A 12,034-nucleotide genomic window follows, 5' to 3' on the forward strand; every position below is an offset into this window, starting at 1 on the left:
TCAACTTTTTAATTAAAACCATAATAATAATTAAATTGTGTAAAGAAAACGAATTGAAAATCGACCATTCATGTATCACTATGACTTTTCGTGCTTTCAATTCAAAACATACGAAATAATGAGTACTTACAGATAGAGAAAACGAATAGAAAATCGATTATTCATGTATCACCATGACTTTTCAAAATTTCAAAGCAGTATATGAATATATAAATAAAGGAAACAAATTGAAATTCAACTATTCACATAACCCAATGACTTTTAAAGCCGCAATATAAACAATAGAGTATTCGGAATCACACGTTGTATTAATCATCATAATTTGTATGTTCCAATAAAAATAAAATTTATAATCAAATCGAACCAAAAGTTGGGCATTCGTGTATCACCATGACTTGACGAACTTTCAGTTAAAATACATGCGTAAACAAATCGAACCAAAAGCTGGTTATTCGTGTATCACCACGACTTGTCAGACTTTTAGTTAAAACACATTGTAAAACATTGAGGGTCGGAATCACACGTCGCATGAACCAGCATGACTTGTGTGACATCCTTAGGAGTGTAACCATATTCTTTTTACAAAGAGAACATGGTCACGTACGAAAGCATAAAGTTGTGATTCGTATGGCTTTTGGTGTGGTATGCTTTGGCTTAATAAGTTTCATGCCATTTCCGAACTCTCCAAGTAAGCAACCGGGTCCGTGTCTAATTGGATTTGTACACATTGCTTATCCTTAGGTTTCAATAACCTTGGTGTCAAGAGTTCGGAAAACAAGCACGTCCCCCTTACAGTTACTACATACCCGCCACATAGAATCATCTTTATGAAGAAGAAATATATGAAAACCGAATTAAAATCGATTAAAAATGATTTGAAAATTTTCGTTTTAGTCATAAGCCTTGGAGTTTGTGTGTGGATATGTGTGCAGGCGACGCTATACAATATTATAAATATAAATGAAAGCATACGAATGAACTATTAATATAAGTGTGGGCACATAGCACATAGAGTATACATACAGTTTGGACCCTAAAATAAACTATAACTATACTAGACCGATACGTCTAACAACCTATCTTATAGTTACGGCTCTGATACCAATCAGTAACACCCCGGCTAAGCGGAATACACACGGATGCAACGTACAGATCACTCATAAGCTCGTAACACTATTAATAGTGGCAATATATTTATTATATTCCATAACTTCGCAAGTACACAAATAGTTTGATAATAAGACAAATAACATTAAATCTAAATGAAACAAATATTATTCATTGAAATAATCCTAAGGCATAACTAGTTTTCTTGTCATGGCACTTCATCGTATCAAAGTGCAGCACGTTGAAAGTAATATATTTTGTCAACAACACATGTTGGTGAGTTTTCATAAGTTTCTGTGTATACATACAAAACTCGCGATTCAACAATCGTCATGCAATAGGTATTCAAGTGTAAAGTAAATGAAATCAAATAGTGTCGTCCTCCCGTTCATTTAGCCGAAGCCGTTGAAGTCGGGGAAATGAGAACCACCTTACGTAAAGGACCGAAGTCGTAACGTTAGACGGCGCGGGTACGTCCTGTCGGACCCTCCCACTATGTGTATGCGTTTGCATAACTTCCACCATAAAAACAATAAACACGTTGCAAGCAAGTTCACGTATAATCATAAACAATATGCACGAATAATATTAACATGTACGATATAAGTGAATCGGTTTGTAAACAAGCACATAACTAACGAAAGAAAAACTTGTGACATGCTACCCCAAAAATATTATAAAGCGTTAAAATGGGGTTATGAAGAACTCACCTCGAAATTGAAGATAAACTTGCAAGAAAAGCCGAAAGCACAATAACAAAACCAAAGCAACCGAAACCGAAAGTTCGTTAACGAATCTGAAACGATTGAATCTCATGAACACAACAACGAAAATACAAAATCAAGAACTAGCTACCGGGACTCAAAGTTAAGTAATTTGGTTAAACGGGATATTGCACTATTTTAGTATGTTTTATTAGCATTTTATGGCATTATTATATTTAATTTTAATGGAATTTATAACGAGCTATTGTATTTTAATACTATAACTTAAAAAATCTAATATTAACATTGGAAAATGGAGGCACTGATTTTTATAGGAAATTTTATCTTTGAAAATCAACAATTTAACGTGTTATAAAGTTAACGACGTAAGTTAACCTAATTTAGAATTAATGAATTAAGATTAACGAATTATAAACTATCAAACGCATATAAATTAATTTAAAGTTAATAGTTTACGATTGTAGAAATATAAGTTTAACAAATTAAAGTTTAATGATATGAAAAGTTAACGAACGAAATTAAGTTAATGGGATGACGATTAAGAAAGTTCGGTTTTTAGATTGAAAAAGATAAAATATATTTTATACTTAATTTGTAAAAATTTATTTAGTTTGAAAAATAATTTTATTTGATTTATTTTGATTTTTAAATAATTTATTAAATATTGTTTTGGCTTAAATATAAAAGATAAAGGTTAAAAACAATTTAGTAAAAAAATTTATGAGCTAACCTGGGTTTGAACCGGGGTCTTTCAATCCATATACACACAACTAACCAACTGAGCTACACTTGCTATTGTATATAAAATAGAAACAAAATATATAAATCTACAAGTTTTAGTTCATCCTTCTTACATATACCCTAGCTTTTTAATCTGTCAAATCCGTTATATGTTTGTTCAATTCATGTTAGGGGTTTTAATCATCACTAGAAAATCGTTGAAAACCATATAAGTGTTACTTGTTAACGACATGGATTGATGGTGAACATGGTGGCCGGAAAAACAAGACTTGACGGATTAATTTCTTGATATAGAGAGTGTTTTAGGTGGTGTTGAGGATTGGTACAAGTTTAGGTGTTGATTTGTGGCCTTTATATAGGTTTAATTGGGACGTTTATGTTTTAATGATGGTTATTGTGATTTTCATAATTTCCGGCCATTTCGCGGAATTAATCCCGGATTAGTCATTGTTACTCGTTATTGATTGAATATTATGATTTTCCATTATGGTCTACGCGTTTTATAACTTTTAATTGAGTTTATTAGCGAGTTTGAACGCGATAAGGGGGCTCGTCGGAGCCGCTGGGTCGCCGGCCAGAAAACCGGGTTCGCCGGAAAACATGGGGAAGAAGGACCTGCTTGAGTTATATTATTATTATTTTAATTGAATTTACATATTCAGTCCCTATACTTTCAGATTGTATTAACACATAAATATAAATATAAGTTACCATTTGATCTTATACTTTGGAATGCATGAAAATGTAAAAGAATTATAAAACTTGGAAATTGTTTAAACCGAAAACTTTAAATCCCGGAATATTGTTTATTATCGAAAACAATAGCAATTGAACTAATGATGATCGTAAATCATTGCGAATATAATATTAATGATGAACGCGCACCAAACTATATTGAAACGACCAAACGGATTGGTTTAACGAATCCAAATACGTACGGTAATGACGAGTAAATAAATGCAACGGAATTAATTAATAATGTTATAATATGTGTGTATATATATAAACAAAACCGAAAATTCAAAATGGGTCAGGTTTTTGGGTTTGAAAAGTAACGAATGTTACACTCAATACCTATACAAATTTTCGAACAAAAATCATGATATTTACCATGTTAACTGAGAAAACGGAAGTGACCGGGTCACCCCCGGTCGCCATAAAACTTCGCCATTGCACCCCATAACAAGTGGTGTAAGGGTCGGATAGGGTTTGGGTCAACTGGATTTGGATTAAAGCATGTTCGGCATCTTCTTATCAAAATGAAACTGAATTGAAAGTATTCGTTTTAGAAAATAGAAGTATTAAAATAGTATACTTGCTTTAACTTTTTAAATTGTCGCTAGCACTAATGGTTAGAGGGTGTGACGATGGCAGAGGCAACCAGTAGTGATGGAGAAGGCAGTGATGGTGGTTGATACGTAGGCAGTGGCGGTAGTAGTGAGTGCTAGTGGTGACCGTTGTAAGAGTTAGTAGTGTCAAAGATGGTAGCATGCGATGTGGTGGTGTTTACGACAAAAATGGTGGTTTTGGTGGGGAGATGACATTGTAGTGTTTCTGGTGGGTGATAGTGGTGTTGATGGTAGAGGGTGGCAATGGTAGCAGTAGTGGTAGCTAGGGGTGTTCAAAAAAATCCGAATAGCAATTATGAGATTTTTCGGATAGTTCGGATATCCGAACTATCCGAAATAATAAATTTAGTACTTTTTTAGTTTTATTTTATATACAACTAACAAGAGATATGAGGTATGAAGCTCTAGATCTAAAATATACGCCCCTCTCTAACTGCCTCTCTATATCTCAGTGCTCTCTTCTTCGTTCTTTCCTATCTCCACAACTCTTCCTAGCCATGCGAATTCCTCATTGATAGATTGTATGAAATCCCTGCAGCAACTGTTGTTATGACTTCTTTGACTACCGACTTATGAATCCGATAAGTAGCCTTATTGATTCTTTTTCTTATGGCATTATTTAATTTGGCTAATGAAAGGATATTGCTTTCAAATTACTAACGATTCTAGTGGCTGTAAAACAATACAAGACTTGCAAACCAGGGATTTATTCAAGATCCTTAAATTATTGTTTAAGTCTTTAAGGTAATCTGTGAGAAAATTATTCAATAACAATATTGTACTTGTTGATTTTATGTTAGGATTTGGAATGCATGTTTAATTTTAAGCAGATTTGATTTGATTTTTTTTTTTTTAGTTTTTTTGAATTCGGATATCCGTTTCACTATCCGAACGGATATCCGAATTTTCGGATATCCGAACTTCGGACATCCGAAATTTCGGATACGGATTCGGATAATGAAATCGACTATCGGAAATGTTCGGATATCCGAAACTCCGGATATCCGGCTTTGAACACCCCTAGTGGTAGCGAAGACAGTGGTGACGGTGATGGTTAAATAGTAGAATTGTCAGTTGTGGGTGACGTATATTCTTATGAACCTATTTTGAGTTAACAAGTTTTATAATTTTGAACTATTTTTAAGTGACGTTAAATCTAAGTAAATCATGAATAAATCATTTTCTAAGATGAGTTAAACCAATTGAGCCCATATGTCACTTATATTGCCCCAATCAATCCATCCACTAAAAATGAATCATGATTTTATAGAATTATTTACGGTTGCTGAATTGGTATTTCTTAATTTTGTATGCACAGTGACAAGAGGTACTATAAGACAACGCAGTTGACACCTTCTTTATCTCTACTCTGCATATATTTTCATGTTGTACGTTACTAGAAACAATAGTTTTTCTCGATAACGATGACAACCATGAGTGAAAAACTCACGTGACCTATCAACACTCCCTATTAACCAATTAAATTATGTAATCTATAGCTTGTGGCTAGACATGTGGCCTTAAAAGTTATAGAAATAACTCAACAGAAGCAAAATTTAGTCGTTAAAAAGATTATGGAAATACATCAACAGATGTAAAATTTAAAATTTGTATCATCGCATAAATGTATAATATTTTATAGGGAAAACATCTAAAAGATAACCGAAAGTTGTAAAGTAGCATCGGTTTACGTAGTCTACCTATCTTGATGTCATGTTCTCATGGATAAGATCTCTTAATCTTTTAATGTTCATATTAAAGTCCGCACATTGAGAACTTGGCTACAAATTTCTATTTATTTAATGTCATAGCCTAATAGGGACTTAGATGCGACTAAGAAATTTTTTATACAATGACATTATGTATGGGCCAGGCCTAATGGACCTTTACCCTCTCAAACACGTTTTTCTTTATAAAACCTACATTTTGGGTCATGCTCAAAATCAAGATCGTTTTCCCATCAATCTTGTCAACATAAATGTTCGAAGACACCATCACTCCACCAATTTCAATTTCTTCTCAAATTAAACCCTAATAACACACGTTGAAAATGAAATCAAAGATAGAATAATACAACACAAAAAGAAACGTAACAAGATTAATCAAACTCTTTGATTACCAATAGAAAGAAAACCCTTTCGTATAATTTACAAAAGAAATATAATAAAACATTGATCATTAGGCGGTTTTAGAATCGTGTCGAATGAGAGTTAATTAGAGGATAGGATTAGGAAGGGGTTAAAATGTTGGGTGGTTCATCTATATCTTGTCTCATCTCACCTAACAGTCATGGTTAACGAGACACATGAAATTTACTAATCTTTAGAATACCCAACTTCCAACCAAACCCACCATTAGACATTAGTGATCATCACTATCTGAAACTTATTGGGACATATTTGAAATTTGCAATAAATGATGAAATGCCATTAAGAAAGTAGATCATGACAACAAACAATTAATCAAGGGAGACAAAAGGAACAATACTATCATCACTAATCAACCTTGTTGAATTGATTGATTTTTAAGGTTGAATGCATATATACTGATATAGAAATAATCTCCACGAATTTTACGTCCATATACATGGAATCACCATGGGATATAGCATGCATAGAACTTTATAACATTTGACGATTGATGTGATGGTTAGGACGTGTGTGTGTATATGCACTCAATAGCCCTTTATATTGGAATACGTCTAGCATTGGGTTTAAATAAGGGACGCACTAAACATAAACCCTATTCTTTTACTAAATGTACGTTCTTTCCTACTAAGTTAGTCAGATTGCCTCTCTACTTTACCTGATAGATATACTTTTAATATTTGCAGTACATATTACCAACTCCTTAATTAATTTTTTTTTTTGAACGACGAGATTTTATAAGAAACAACATGCACTAGCAAGATCTAGAAACAAAGGAACAAGCAACAAAGAGAAGGAACTAGGTATTAGAAAAGTTGAAAAATTACACCAATTGCTTCACTCTAAATCTTGAATCTTTGACATGTTTTACACTCATAAGTATCCAATAGAGTTTTATCTCTTCAATTACTGTAAAGACTAGTTTTTCTTGTTTGCGAAGACCCTTTCATTCCTCATTATCCAAATAACTCAACATGATAATATGACCATGGGATGAATCATTTTTTTCTGTCAAATTGTTTACCCGAACCTGGGTATGCATAACCACAAGATCTTTAAACAAGAATGCAAAGATGGGTGGGTGGTGACTTGCACCAACTGCTCACCATGTGCTATATATGCGTTGCAATGATGCAAGTAGTGAAAATATGATCTTAAAAGTTCCTGAATTGATATTCCTTTTTACAATCACACCAACTCCTTAATTAATTATCAGTCCCAACTATACCAGAGATACTAATCATTTAATTAACTAATTAAAAGACAGCCTCTGATGTTTCCTAGTGCTGATCTCGTGACTAGACAAATAATATAATCAATCCTCACACATTTCATCACCTTTGCAGTAAATTTATTTCTTTTTTGGTACTTGTAAGATTCTATTTTGCATAGTTCAATTGTATAGATTTCCTTCACATAAACTATAGAAAACTTGACACGCTATTAAAACTTTAAAAGATAAACTCATAAAATTGTATTCAAGTTTTAATATCAAGTTAGCTAAATACCTTATGTTTCTATTAGGAAAGTCTAGGTCCGTTATTCAAAAAATTATAAGTGAAAAAAATTACCGAATTTGTACTAGAAGGATTCTGTTTGAACACTCGTCATCCGATTTTTTTTCATAGGTCCATTAGTAGAGAATAGAGATTCTATTTAAACACTCTTTATCCACATAAATTTATGAGAAAAGTATTTAGGGTTTTAGTGTCGAGTCCACCCGTCTAGTTTATCTATATATATTGTAACTTTCTCGAATGGAATAAAATCAATTCGGTCTTTACTATAACGCAATAAAATCAATTCAACAAGATTCAGTTTACCCTATGAAGAATTTAATTTCCGGATTAAACAAGGATTACTCTATAGCTCTAACATATCCGTTTGCAACTCCTTTGGAAATGTATCGTTAACATACTCGAATTGTTGCCCAAATCATTTTCCATACATAAAAAAGTAGAATAAAAAGAGAGATGGTTGTATGGCATCTATGAAAGCATTGACTACATTTCTCCTTCGACATCCCAAAGGCAAAACACTCTATTGGCTTATAGGTTTAGTTGGTACAAAATCCTGTTTTACATGGGAAGAAGTTTGACTGACTCTCAATTCTTTGGTAGACGAATGCAGAGTAAATTGAACTTAATAAATGAATTATATAAAAAATTTATGTTATCAAGCATACCCCCCCCCCCCCAACCCCCACCCACTTATTGCAAATTGTTAGATTTTTTCGAGTGATCCACAAACGGCGAAAAGAGCAAAGAAACCATAGAAAGAGATCCATGGTCAGAGGAGAATCCAAATATCGTCACAATGGTTAAACTCCTGAATCTCTAGATCCTACCAATGATCAATATAAAAGAAGTTACAATCTTCAAAGAGAAGTAGGAGATGTTTATAGAAGATGAAAGCTTCACGAAGTTGCTAGACTAAACCACGTGATGCCAAGATCAAAAGAACTACAAGAACTACTTCTATAGTGTAATATATAATGTATGATGTATTTGTTGATATATAGGCAAGAAATGCCTTCCAAGTATCACCAAAAAGCTCTATTACCTAAAGCTTTGATAATACACAAGACTTTTGCACCTTTTCTCACTCTTAGATAGCAAAATTGTATCCCCCCTTCTATATCAATGACTTTAGGGTGTCCAATCATGGTCTTGGATTGTCAACAAGTCACTTAATCAACCAATGGGGAGGATTAGACTTTATCACTCTTTGACTAAGTTGAATGTGGCTTTCCGAAGTGTTCACAACTCCAATTTCATGCATGCCTCCGGATACAGCACTTTTACCTTGCAAATGGATACATTTCTTGGTTATCTCCCTTGATACCATACTTCAACAACCTCTTCAAATAACCTTTCACCGAATAATACGAAGAGCTTTTTCGTCAACTGATTATTGATTGCCAAATTCTTTATCTTCTTGTTTGGAACTTAATTGTCATTAACCTTTTATCTATTCGACTATTCCTGTCATGCCTTGCAATTGTCTACTTGGTCTTGGCTCCATTGCTTTTAATCGTGTTTGACTTGTCAGTCATAAGTATTGTGTCACTAACCCCAGAAATGTTACAAAATTGAAGTTGTTACTATCATTAAATTAATTGTTTCATTAAATAATAATCAAGTTTCTTAAATATTATAAACATATATGTACAAAATCATAATAATTAGAAATGACAAAGAAACTTATTCTATTAGGTAACATATATGTCACAACTCACAATCACAACCAATGAGATCAAAAGACCTACTATCCAAATCCAATTTGTTTTCATCTTTGTTAAGCATGAATGACACGATATCAAACTAAATAACTATGCCTTGTTTGTCTCCAACCACACATGCATACCTTTATTAACAAAATTTCAGATTAATAAAACTTATAAAGTATAAACTTAACAAGTATAGAATATAATTCATATAAAAATATTCAATCTTTAGATCACTGGGCCGCTCTCTATCATCCCTTCTCACAAAACTTCCCACCCTCCTACTTGGACGAGTTGCACAGATAAACCTCAATCCTAAATGTTATCTCCCTGTTCAAATTGTCGCCTCTCTATTTAACGTCAATGCATTGCTCTATACGATTAGAGTATTAATTTTTAACAACGTCAAGACCGAAGTTCACTAACATGTCAGTATGTCACAAAACCAACGTTCTCACAAATCTCCCATGAATCCGCCACCCGCCTCTCCTATCTTACAACACGCCACCTCCTCGGACTTCCCACTCTTCTCTACCCTACACCTCATCCTACATGTGATCTTAACATATCTCCACGATATGCGCACATCCATCCAATCAAAAAAAAGTACAAATCATATAATATAATATAATATAATATAATATACCCCACTCAACTATCGTGGTCTCCTTCCCCTAACTTTTTTCCTCATAGTAAAACAGCAAGCATCAAAAAGAGAGACACTCCGTGCGAGATACGTAATAATGCCACAAAATACGCTCCTGCCTTGATTCATGAAAAGCCGTGACAATTGACTATAAATAAATAAACAATTCATTCTTCCGTTTTTTTAAAAAGAAAAAGATTTAATTACATTTGTTTTCTCCAAAGACATTAATGAGCTGTCAAAACTAACTCATGTTAACCTGTACGCCGGCAGACTTTGTACAGTTGCAGACTGGACAACTGCTAATGGCGGACACACACAGCCTACACACGCAGAGATGCCTGCACGGAAGCAACAGCACGCTTGACTCCTCCTTCCCACACCTCCGGCACCGCCTCTCTCCTCCGCCGCCGCCGCAGTGCGACTCAGCGTCATCGGCGATATCAACACGCTGCTGTTGCTGTTGAAGGTGAGCCTGTTCTAGTACTTGCTGCAGGTTGTTACGTAACGCGTTGGCGGTTGCCTCGTTTGTTTGAGCCAATTCTCGCCATATTTGATTCTCTATTGTCATTGATTTCACTTTCTCCTCTAGCGATTGGTTCACTAGTCTGATTTTCATGATTTCGTCTTCTTTTGTTTTAAATTTGTTCATTAATCCTTCGTACAATGTTATCAAGCTCATCGAGTTTTGCTTTCGTGTCTCTTCCATCTCTGTTTTCACCTTCTCATTCTGTAATTTGTAACAAGTTCAATAGACATGTAAAATCGTACATGAAAATGTAAGTATATGTTACTTACATGATGACTAATGAATCGATCGATCTCGAACTGCTGTTGATAGATCTGCGAACCGATAATATCTTCGGTGAGAAAGCCGAACGCGTTCGGATTCATAACCGGAGCGTTTGGATAGCAGAACGAGAAGGAAGAATCACGTGATCGTTTTCTGGAATTGAAAGCATTCACCGGAAACATGGCGGATCCGTACACCGGAAGATTTTCATCCGTTTGATTTTTAAATCTGATTTCATCGCTTTGGTACATCATTTCTCTGCTGCAAAATCACAGTTTGTTGATTAACATATTATTATTATTATTATTATTAACACAGTAGAAATGCAGAACGAATCAGATAATAGATTGTGAAAATGTACCTACCTGTGTGAAGCTTCAACTGCCATTGAGAGTAAAATCATGCAAATGGTGATTTAGGGTACATGTAGGTGTAGGTGGTGTGTGTGAGGGTGGTTGGATAATGAAAATGGACTCTCGATTGTGTGACTTGATTTTATACCAATCTCTCTCGCCACCGACCGAAACAATTGGGAAGTCCGTGATATTGCCAACATACGAGTTCAGATGGAATCTAATTCTATCAAAATCATTTTTTCCATCTCTCTTTTCTTTTATTTTTTTTATTTCATTCCTTATTCATCATACATTCTCAACAACACTAACATTAAAAGCCAAACTAGTATTCTGAGATATGATTGTTTTTATTAATTCTATTTCATTCATACCTTTTTTTTATACCAAACAACATAAAGTAATAATTCGTTTTATTCACGTAGGTTAAACAAACATAACAAATGAAAAATAATGATCCATTTCATTCTCTTGTCCATTTCATTTATTCTCCCATTTTATACCCACAAAACATACCCTTAATTCCAACTCCTTATAATATGGTGACGGTTAGACAAATACTTGACTATGGGCATGACAACGCCACAAAAACAGGAAAAATAAGGTGGTTACAGACTTACGGTTGGGGTTATGGTGACGAATTTATGGAAAACGATAAATAAAGCTATTTTTGATAGCTTTAAATTCTCCTACTTTAAATCCGTTGAGCTAATCAAGGAGGACGTCTTATGTTGATGTAACTTTGTATTTATTTTTTCCCTTTTTGTTCGGGGCTTAGCATGTTTTGGTTCATATTCGGAGTAAACTACATGGTATTAATGATATAATAAATTGAGAATTGGATTCGAATTCCAATTTGGATTTAGATTTGGATTCGGTTAGACTTTTTAAAGCATTCCCACCTCATTCCTATCATATATCCATATATATATATATATCAATCATAA

The 12,034-nt window shown here is 33.8% G+C and overlaps 1 pseudogene; it reads right to left on the reverse strand.

Annotated features, from left to right (window-relative positions):
* Window positions 1–10,167: 10,167 nt before the first annotated feature.
* On the reverse strand, window positions 10,168–11,122 carry LOC143615777 (putative BOI-related E3 ubiquitin-protein ligase 3 pseudogene; annotated as a pseudogene).
* Between the last annotated feature and the right edge of the window lie 912 nt (window positions 11,123–12,034).

This window comes from Bidens hawaiensis, unplaced genomic scaffold (genome assembly GCF_021521415.1).
Source record: "Bidens hawaiensis isolate Kalapana, Puna unplaced genomic scaffold, B.hawaiensis_p1.1 tig00044253_1, whole genome shotgun sequence".
NCBI lineage: Eukaryota > Viridiplantae > Streptophyta > Magnoliopsida > Asterales > Asteraceae > Bidens > Bidens hawaiensis.